This window comes from Camelus dromedarius, chromosome 10 (genome assembly GCF_036321535.1).
Source record: "Camelus dromedarius isolate mCamDro1 chromosome 10, mCamDro1.pat, whole genome shotgun sequence".
Classification (NCBI taxonomy): domain Eukaryota; kingdom Metazoa; phylum Chordata; class Mammalia; order Artiodactyla; family Camelidae; genus Camelus; species Camelus dromedarius.
This window is the reverse complement of record NC_087445.1, coordinates 64,694,335-64,703,868: the sequence shown is the minus strand read 5'-3', so window position 1 is coordinate 64,703,868 and position 9,534 is coordinate 64,694,335. Positions and strand designations below refer to the sequence as shown.

The 9,534-nt window shown below is 36.3% G+C and overlaps 1 non-coding gene across 1 annotated transcript; it reads left to right on the top strand.

The window, feature by feature from the left end:
• Window positions 1-5,922: 5,922 nt before the first annotated feature.
• Window positions 5,923-6,029, top strand: LOC116152816 (U6 spliceosomal RNA). Its single transcript, XR_004136522.2, has one exon. It is a non-coding gene; the product is annotated as a U6 spliceosomal RNA (small nuclear RNA).
• The last annotated feature ends 3,505 nt before the right edge of the window (window positions 6,030-9,534 follow it).

Below are 9,534 nucleotides of genomic sequence, written 5' to 3'. Positions count from 1 at the left end.
TTAAAAATCGAATCATCATTATAAGAATTAACCTGTTTTCTTTTTATAGTACCTGGTAATATCAATACAAAACTTGCTTAACTTACAGGTCTGTGAAGTTTTCTTATATTAATGGAACCAATATGTTAACAACTATCACTTCACTTTTTATATTTGCAAGAGAAAGCTCCAAATAAAAATGAGAGAAAATAGAACCAGCATGTGATCTAAATGAAAAGTCATGTTTTGTAGACAGTTATGGAAACATTTGCTGCTGCAGTCTCCTGAGTTCCATAGTTGTTTAGGGAAACAGTCTTCTGCTAACTTGAAGCAAATCTGATTTTTTTCAGCCTATTTGTGTGGACTGTTTTTCCATGGTCAGTGATGAGCTATGCTCTTCATGAACCTTGAAGGTTGATGGTAAATGTTGACAAATATTTTTTGAAGATAACATCCATCAATCAATCTTCTTTAGTAACTGGAATTCAGTATTAATTTTTGATTAAGCATTCAATTTTTAAAGCTCATTGTGTCCAACAAGATTTATCAAAAAGAAACAAAAAGATTACCAGACATTAAAATCAGTATTTTTTTTAAATCACTGTAGTGATGTGGTTAGACAAATAGATGGTTAGTCACTATTTCCTGATCATATTTCACAAGTATATAATCTACAATTTCCCAGATTGCCCACTGACCCTGGCGTCTGGTCTTGGGCAGTTTCATTCCACTTGTCTGCCATGTTGTGCAGTACAACACAAGTGGCTAGTACCCCAAATGGCCAGCAGGGGCAGCAGCAGAACTTCTTCCACCACACCTAACACTTAAGTCTAAGTGTGATGCTTCAAGTCCCTGATTAGAGATGTAACAGAACATCTAGAAGTGATCTACAAAAAGAGAGATAGGGTATTTCTGGCCATTCTCCAAATACAGGCATTTGTCAAGGTGAAAATTTGGTTCATTACACATACATCCCACATGTAGAGCATAACAGAAATAATAAGTGTAAAGTAGATGTTCTCCAAACTCATTCTGGCTTGTTTTAATGCAAAAATAAGTAACACTTTTTTGTTATAAATTTTTAAAAATCCAGACAAAACTCTAAACCTGATGGGAAAGCAAGGCAACAGGCATAAACCTGTACTATCTCATGTAAACTAGGAGTTACAGATTCCTTAACCACACTCCAACAGAGAACAGGAGGTATAGCAAATGAGAGATGCAGCATGGTATTAAAGGGAATAAAAATATGTCATGAGAGATCACTCTAAGAAGGTGTGTACTTAAAAGAATGAGCGCCTGAATCATGTTGCTTTCAATGGGAAAGAAGAACAAAAATGAACAAAATGATAACAGAAATAGTTGGCAATACATTTTGATAGGTTGTAAAAATGACTCCACATTATTATTTTCTCTCTACTGTGCCCTTTGTTAGGACTCCTCCTTGGATCTTGTGACTTGCTTTGGGCAATATGACATTGACATATGTGTTACAAACAGATGCTTATAAAGTGCTTCCACATTGGAGCTTGCCTTTTTGTTGCTCCTGGTAGTCCTGTGACTATTCTGATGCTTATCTGAGCTAGCCTGCTAAGTGATGACTGACACATGGCCAACTGATCTCTGTCACATCAGGGACACCAAGCCAACAACCAAGACACAAGAGTGATTCTCCCATTGAGCCAAGTGAGCCAGTCCAGATCAGAAGAGCTACCAGTAAACCTGCAGAATTGTAAAAAGAACAAATATTTCTTGTTTTAAACTGCTAAGTTTGGGGTAGTTTGTTACACAGCAGTAGGTAATGAATACATAAATGCTTATTGTAAAAAGTGAAACAATACAGTGCAAAGTTGGATAAAGACAAATATAATCCCCTCCCTTTTACTCATCTCTACTCTTCTCTAACACCATCTTCACCTCTGCTACATTCAGGAATAAACAAATACAGACTGATGTATATAGCCTTATATCCCCTTCTCCTTTAAACATAGGCATTTACAATTATATACGTGGAACTACTTCTCACATAGAATGTTATTATATGTGTTAGTCTGTAACTTGATTTTTCCCCCTTGGTAACCCATCACAAAATGGTACAGGTTACTCAATATAAATTTATACTATCTGTTGGGTTCTTTTGTAACTACTTTATCTATATATACACACATTATTTTACATCAGTAAGATTATATTGGGCATTTTGCGGCAGTTTTTTTTCTTTTGTCTATCTTTACTTGCCCCCCACAACCCCATTCCCTCTCACAAGATAGCAAACATAACAACCAGGCAGATATCCTTCATATATTGTCCATGCGTATGTACTAAGTACCAATATATGCACACTAATATGCATCTGTGTGTCTGTGTGTTTGCAAGACCAACTGGGGATTTTTGCCAATTTTACTTTCCAGTCTTACACATTATTTTTCTTATCATACATACTTTCTACTACTAAGCTTTCTCATCAATAATACTTTATGGAATTGTCTTTGTCAGGTGGCACAGTTCTAAACCATTATTTTTCATAGCTGTGAAATAATCCCTTGTTGTAAATGTTCTATAATTTATTTCATAATTTCCCGTTTGTTTATCACTTTGTTATTACTTTCTGTCTCTATAAATAATGCTGCAATAAACGTGGATCCACAGATCTCCGTATCCTAAGTCTTTATTTCTGGGGGATACCCCCCAGGTAAAGAATGCTAGGTCAAAGGTTAAATGTGTTTTTAATACCTGTTTCTATATTGTTTTCCCAAAAGACTGTAACAATTTATAGCATTAGATGTATAAGCATCTAATGAACATGAGAAATATTTTTGTTCTGCAAACCTCTTAATATTTGGTATTAATAAACTTTCTAGATTTTGTTGCTCTTGTGACCATGAAGCAGCAGCTCACTCTATATGCATCCTACTCCTGACATGGTGACTATTTTTCAAATGTCATGGGCCAGCTACATTTCCTTTGTAGTGAAGAGAAGGATCATGTCTTCTCCCATTTTTCCCCTTCTAAATTTGCGCTGAGTCTTTTTCTTATTGATTTGTTAAAGATAGTCACACATTCTGCAAGGTAAACCTTTGTCATTTATGTGGTTAGAAATTCTTGCTCTCAGTTTGTGGCTTGTCTTTGCATCTCTTTATGGGGTCTAACAACGAACAGATGTCCCTAACGTAACAGAAGACAAATGTATGATTTTATTTACCTTTTGCTTTTTGATTTTGATTTTGTTTAAGAAGCCTTTCTCCGTACTCTGAAAACATAAACATATTATCCATTTTTGAAGAGTCTTATTGATTTAGTTATCATACTTAAGTCTTTAAATTACCTGGAAATGATTTTTGTTTACGATGCAGGATGAGCTTTCCTTTTCATTCTTATCCCATGAGGAGACCTGCTTTCCACAGCACAACTGCTTCTCAGACAGACTATAATTTTCCTACTCATCTATTTTGCCCGCTTTTTTTATTTGGTTTTTTTTTTAATGTAGTATGTTTCCTTATATGAGTGAGTTTCCCTCTATTCTGTTTCTCTGATAGATTTTTTTTTTAAGCTCTCCTTTACCCAGGTAAGGAAGTTCCCCTTTATTCACAGTTCAGAAAGAGTTTTCACTATGAATGATTGCCAGGTTTTATTGAAAGCTTTTATTGTATCCACTGGGATTTACTTTTCTTATTTAGTCTATTAATGTGATCGAATACATGTATAGATTTTCTAATATTAATCATTCCTAAAACAATCTCATGTCAGCCACGATGCACTGTTTTTTATTCATTGTTGAGTGCTGTTTGCTAGTTTTATTTAGAACTTTTACATGTTCAAGAGTGGCAGTGGTCTGTTATGTTTCTGTCAGGCACTCTTTTTGTGTGGTTTGGCTATAAGGTTATACAATCCTCTAAAAAAAAAAAAAAGATTAGGAAGCAATCTCCCCCTCTATTTTATTCCCTGAAAGATATTTTATAAGATTAGAATTATTGGCTTGTTAGATATTTTATACAACTTACCTGAAAATCCACTGGTCCAGCTGATTTTTTTGTGGAAACAGATTAAAAGGTTGCTGCAGTATCATTCATGTTTAGCAAGATCATTCAGAGTGCCTCCCTATTTTCTACCTCTTATTGTGTAGGGTTTAAGAAAGTATATTTTGAACATTTGATGTATGTAAATAATTTCCATTTATTAGAATATTTATTATACATACTGCCTCTTATTTCTATCAATCCTTTTGAAACTATAGTTATGTCTCCTTTCCTTTCTTAACATTGTTTTCTAAGCCTTTTCCTCTCTCTCATTCTCTCACACACACACATCTTTGTCTTTGTTACTCAATCCTCATTTCTTTAGATTTTTCCTGCTGTTCTTGCCTAAAAGTTTTAATTAGTTACCTTTTACCTATTTTGCATATATAATTTTTGGAAGTATAAATTTCTTTTAGGTATCGTTTTAGCTACAACACAGACCTTGATAGAGAGGATTTCCATAGTTCTGCAGGTCTAACTATTTTCCAATGTCTATTCTAATTTCTTACTTGACCCGTGGGTGACTTAGAACGTTATTTTATTTAAATTTCTGAATATAAGTATAGATGCGATCTTCTTCTGAGGTGTGTGCAGTGCATGAGTACATATCTACATATATACATTTATTTATGTTTACGTTTCTTATCCTTTTTATATTGCCATTTAACAATTTCATTTTGGTCAGAAAAATTTAGTGATCTAATGATAATTTGTGAAACTTGTTGAGAATTGTTTTTTGACACAGAAAACGATCAATTACTTTGAACTGTCCACAAAATACTGTTGGGGCAGTAGTCCACTGATCAGCCTTGGTAGTGATGTTGAGTAACCTATATTATCTATTCATTACTGAGAAATGTGTTACACTTTCTCACTATCGTGTGGACTCGTCATTTTTCCCTTGAAGGTTCATAATTTTCCACTTTGCATAGTTAGAAACTGTATTATTAGGTAACTACAAATTTCAGATTTTAAAATTTTCTTAGTAAATTGAATTAATTTTCTCTACAGAATGGCCCTCTTTACCTCTTCTAAAGATCTTTATCTGAACTTAGTCTCTAGGATATCTGAAATCTGAACAGTGATGCCAGCTCTAAGGCTGTAAGTTTTTTTCCTGTTATATTTTTCTATTGTGTTTTTTTTTCAATCTGTGGGTACATTTTGTGTTTTAGGTTTTCTCTGGTAAATAGTCTGTAGGTGGATTTTATTTATTTTTATTCAGTTAAATCTTTTCAATGCAGAGAGTAATCTATTTGCATTGACTATGATTACTGATATGGTTGGATTTGCACCGTTTTATTGTGTGCTTTCTATCTATTCCAAGTTTTCTATATTTTACTTTTATTTCCTTTTTCTCTTTTATTTTGGAATGAGCTAATATTTCTTCTTTACTAATTTGGAAACTATACATTCTGCCATTCTTTTAATGATTACCTAAGAAATATAACAGACATATTTAAGTTAATAAAATATACAATTACTCAATCTACTTACTTCTCCATAAAAAATAAAATAAAATCCCTGAAGCATGACGATAAAATTTAATTTTGTCACATCCCTTCTGATTCATGAACTTCTGGTGAACAGGATTCAGATATCAATATAGGTCTTGTGTCTTTGAACCTCACAGAGACCTCTCTGGGCATTTTTCCTCCTAGTTCATCCAGTGATAGTGTTGCCATCTGGGGTCTTGGCTTAATGTAGGTGATCTGTCTGACCTCACAGTACTAGGCTCCAGGCTTGTCCCTTTCCTTTGGATCAAAAGTGTCCTTGAAACTCTGGGTGTAGGTCCCCTAGTAACTGGCAGATGCTCTAAGCAGGAAATTGTCTAGAATGCTCGTTTATCCCTTTGTGTTCACACTTTAATATAGTCTTTGGCCTCAAAATTTTTTTCTCTGATTGTTTTAAGATGCATGAAAAATAAACAGGACTCACTTCAGCAGCACATAAACTAAACTGGAACGATACAGAGAAAATTAGTGTGACCCCTGCACAAGGATGACTGGCAAACTTTGTGAAGCATTCCACATTTTTGGATAAACTGGAAGTTCAGGATTTGCAGATACTAACTACTACATATAAAACAGATAAACAAAACATCCTACTGTATAGCACAGGGAACTATACTCAATACCTTATAATAGCCTATAATGAAAAAGAACATGAAAAGGAATATATGTATGTGTGTGTGTGAGTGTGTGTAACTGAATCACTGTGCTGTGCGCACGAAATTAACACAACATTGTAAACCAACTGTTCTTCAATAAAAAAATACTTAGATAAAAGCATAAAAAATAGTTAATATTCATTAACATATTTATTTATTTAAATTCAGTGTACTAATTTTTCTGCACTAAGACTTCTGTTGCCCACTGGTCTGCCAGAGGCCTTTTACACATCCATATGAACTGTAAGATAATTGTATCCAATTCCAAAATAAAATATAATTAAACAAAAGAAAATTAATTAATTCTCGGGATTATAATCAATGATCAGCAGACACACTGCTAAGTTTGGATTGAAGTGACAAATTCTTAAGAATGTTTTCCCTATTTTCTGGCTCCACATCCAGAATTGAGAGGAGCTGACAACTGATGGAATATTAAGCTACTAGGATGTATACATTAATAAGCACCTTAATGAATTCATCTGTATTAAATCCCTGCACTCTGAAGTTCTTTCCTTGCTGGAGAATATAGGAGCCTTCACAAACAAGCACAGGCAAATGAAATTAGACTTTCAATCATTGGGCAGATAATTAAACATTAGACTCCTTGGCCTTTCTCCTCATGTTTATTAGATGTTTTTCATTAATCAGACAAGGAACTGACGGGCTCCATCATTGTCAGCCAGTATGACTCCCTGGACAGCTTCAGAAGCCCCTGCTCCTAGTGGGAACAATCTCCCTGGGGAGATATACCTTGAAAGGTTCTTGTTTGGGTTTCCCTGACTTAGATCCCACGCCAAGCTCCATTCTCCAGGTAATCTCTATAGCAGCATAAGAGAAAAAGGTATGATTTTAGCCAGACCTGAGTTTTAGTCCCAGTCCTGCCATTTCAAACCACATGAAAACAGGTGATTCTTCTCCCCTATACGTGTCCCTTTCTCCTTCTCTTTAAGATGAGGGATTTAAATCTTAGCTCTTCCCAACCTAGAGCTTCTAGGAGTCTCAATGATTGTGGTCACTGTGTTGATGTGCACCTCATCTGGGCTTTTATCCAGGAGCAAGAGAGTTAGGACAGCCATGAGTCAGCAAAGAGAAGTCAATTCATTCATACACATGATGGTTTTTCTCATTTCTCCCCATGGTGGATGAGCATCGTGGAATAGTGAGATAAGAAGGTCCAGTTTCATGTACATGAGCTGAGGACCTCCCTGCCCAGATTGTCTGAGTGGCTCACCTTGACACCAAGTATCTCTGACGAGCCTGGGAAGGAAAATCAAACGCATAGTATGTCTGCCATGTTCTAGCAGATAAAGCACCTAATAGCATTCTCACCCCAATCCTGTGAGACAGGCATTCGCATCTTTATCTTGCAGGTAAGAAATACCAAGTCTCAGAGAAGCTAAGCAGCCTAAACCTTATAAAACGAGGAGCACGTGGCACTGTCGGGGTGGGATGTCACTAACCTCCACGGTCACTTTGTGTCTATCACCTTTCACGGCTCGTGGATTTGCGTTCTGACCCTGCCTCTATCCTTGCAGGGTTTTAGATGTGGGGAAAAGCCATAATCCCCTCTTGCCCTCGACTCTCCCTCAAATCAAAGATAAATAACAGTATTATTTTCTCCCACACTACTGAATGTTTTTAGTGATTAAATTAGATAATAGATGGACAAAACCTTTCAAAGGTTTAAATGCATAATGATTAAGCTCAGTCCGCGGGAGATGTGTCCTAATATCAGCACTACTTGTAAAGTAAAGATTAAGGACCCACACTCTGGAGCTAGACCACCTCGGTTAGAATCCTGGCTTGCCCATGTATTTCCCCAGCTACAAAATAAGGGTAATAAGAGCAAGTGTATGACAGGGTTGTGGTGATGCTTAAAGAGTGAATGCATGTAAAGTGCTTGGCTCATGGCAAATGCTCAGTAATGTTAGCTGTTTCAAGTCCCACTATGTCTGGCCATGGAGATTATTTTAATAGTGCTCTGTGCCTATCTCCTTATATATAAAACTACTTCCATGCGACTATAAGCACTAGAGTCAACTAAGGACTTCGCAAGTTCCCTGGCAATGCTAAGTGGGCCATAAATCTTCCTTTCATCCTCCCTTCTTCCCTCATTAATGCACTTACTTATTGCATCCTTCAACAATAGTAATCACGTGCGTGCGTGCCTACTGTGTGCAGAAATCTCAGAGGGATATCCTGGGGCAGTGAGGAGGAGGAGGGGTCAAGGATGGGAAGGTGAAGAGAAGAACAGGAGATGCAAATCTTGCCACCCAAGACGGAACCTTGGGTAGGGGCGGGATAGTGAGCAGCAAAAGACTTTGTTCTTGGCAGAAGCAAAGCCTCAGGGGATCCCAGCGAAGCTTCTCTTTTCCTTTTATTGGAGTTCTGTGCTGGAGCTATAAACCCTCCAAATGAGTTGAGATCATTAGAGAAGCTCCACTGATCACTGGTGAAAAAATATAACAATTAAAACCAGAAGCCTCAGAGTGGGAAGCTTGGGGAGGGGAACAGAGGAGGAGAAAGGAACAAGGATGACTCTTAATACATAATAACAAATACTAATAATGGCAGAGAGTCGGGGACTAATTAAAAGTTTCTAAAAAGAGAGATTGAAAGAGATAGGGAAAGGAATTCATCCGTAATAATTTGCCTGCCTGGAATCAGGAAGCACCATAGCCTACAGACAGGAGTAAAGGACAAAGATTCTAGCGTTTAGATTCAAGTCCTGGTCTTGGGTGATTTGAGCAATCTTGGTAAGCATCCTTCTCTTTCTGAGCCTTACCTTTCTCATCTGCAAAATGGTGCATGGCTTCTATCTCATCAGGTTTATTGAGTAACAAATGAGAACTTCAATGTGCTACATAATATCAGCAAGTTGCTGTCTTTCCTCCAAGTAGAAACATTGCCTAAGAGCTGTTCTAAATGACCTCTAAATTTGCACCTTGACATTTTTATGTTCCCCCACCCCAAAAAGGTATGATTTCTGAACTAGTATTTCAAATAGAGAAGGTAACAGAATTTACAATTTAAATGATATTCTTAAAGATATTCGTTGAGAATTTTGCCCCTAAATATTCCTATTACAAATGTGTAAGTCTCTGATATTTTTTTCCTAGTAGACATTCATTCCTTTGTTATAATCCTGCATGCCTTCATCTTTCTTTGGTGAAAGTGCACCGGATAAGTCATCACCCATCATCAACAGTAAACTTCACATTAACGGACAAATGCTTTCTTAAGGAACGGTCCAAAGGAATGGAAATAATTGACAAACTAGAAATTTATTATAGCTAGTTTAATGCAGGTGTGGGCAGGGAGAGAGTTGACAACTGAAGCTACCTAAAAATGTGACTTGTTGTGAAACAT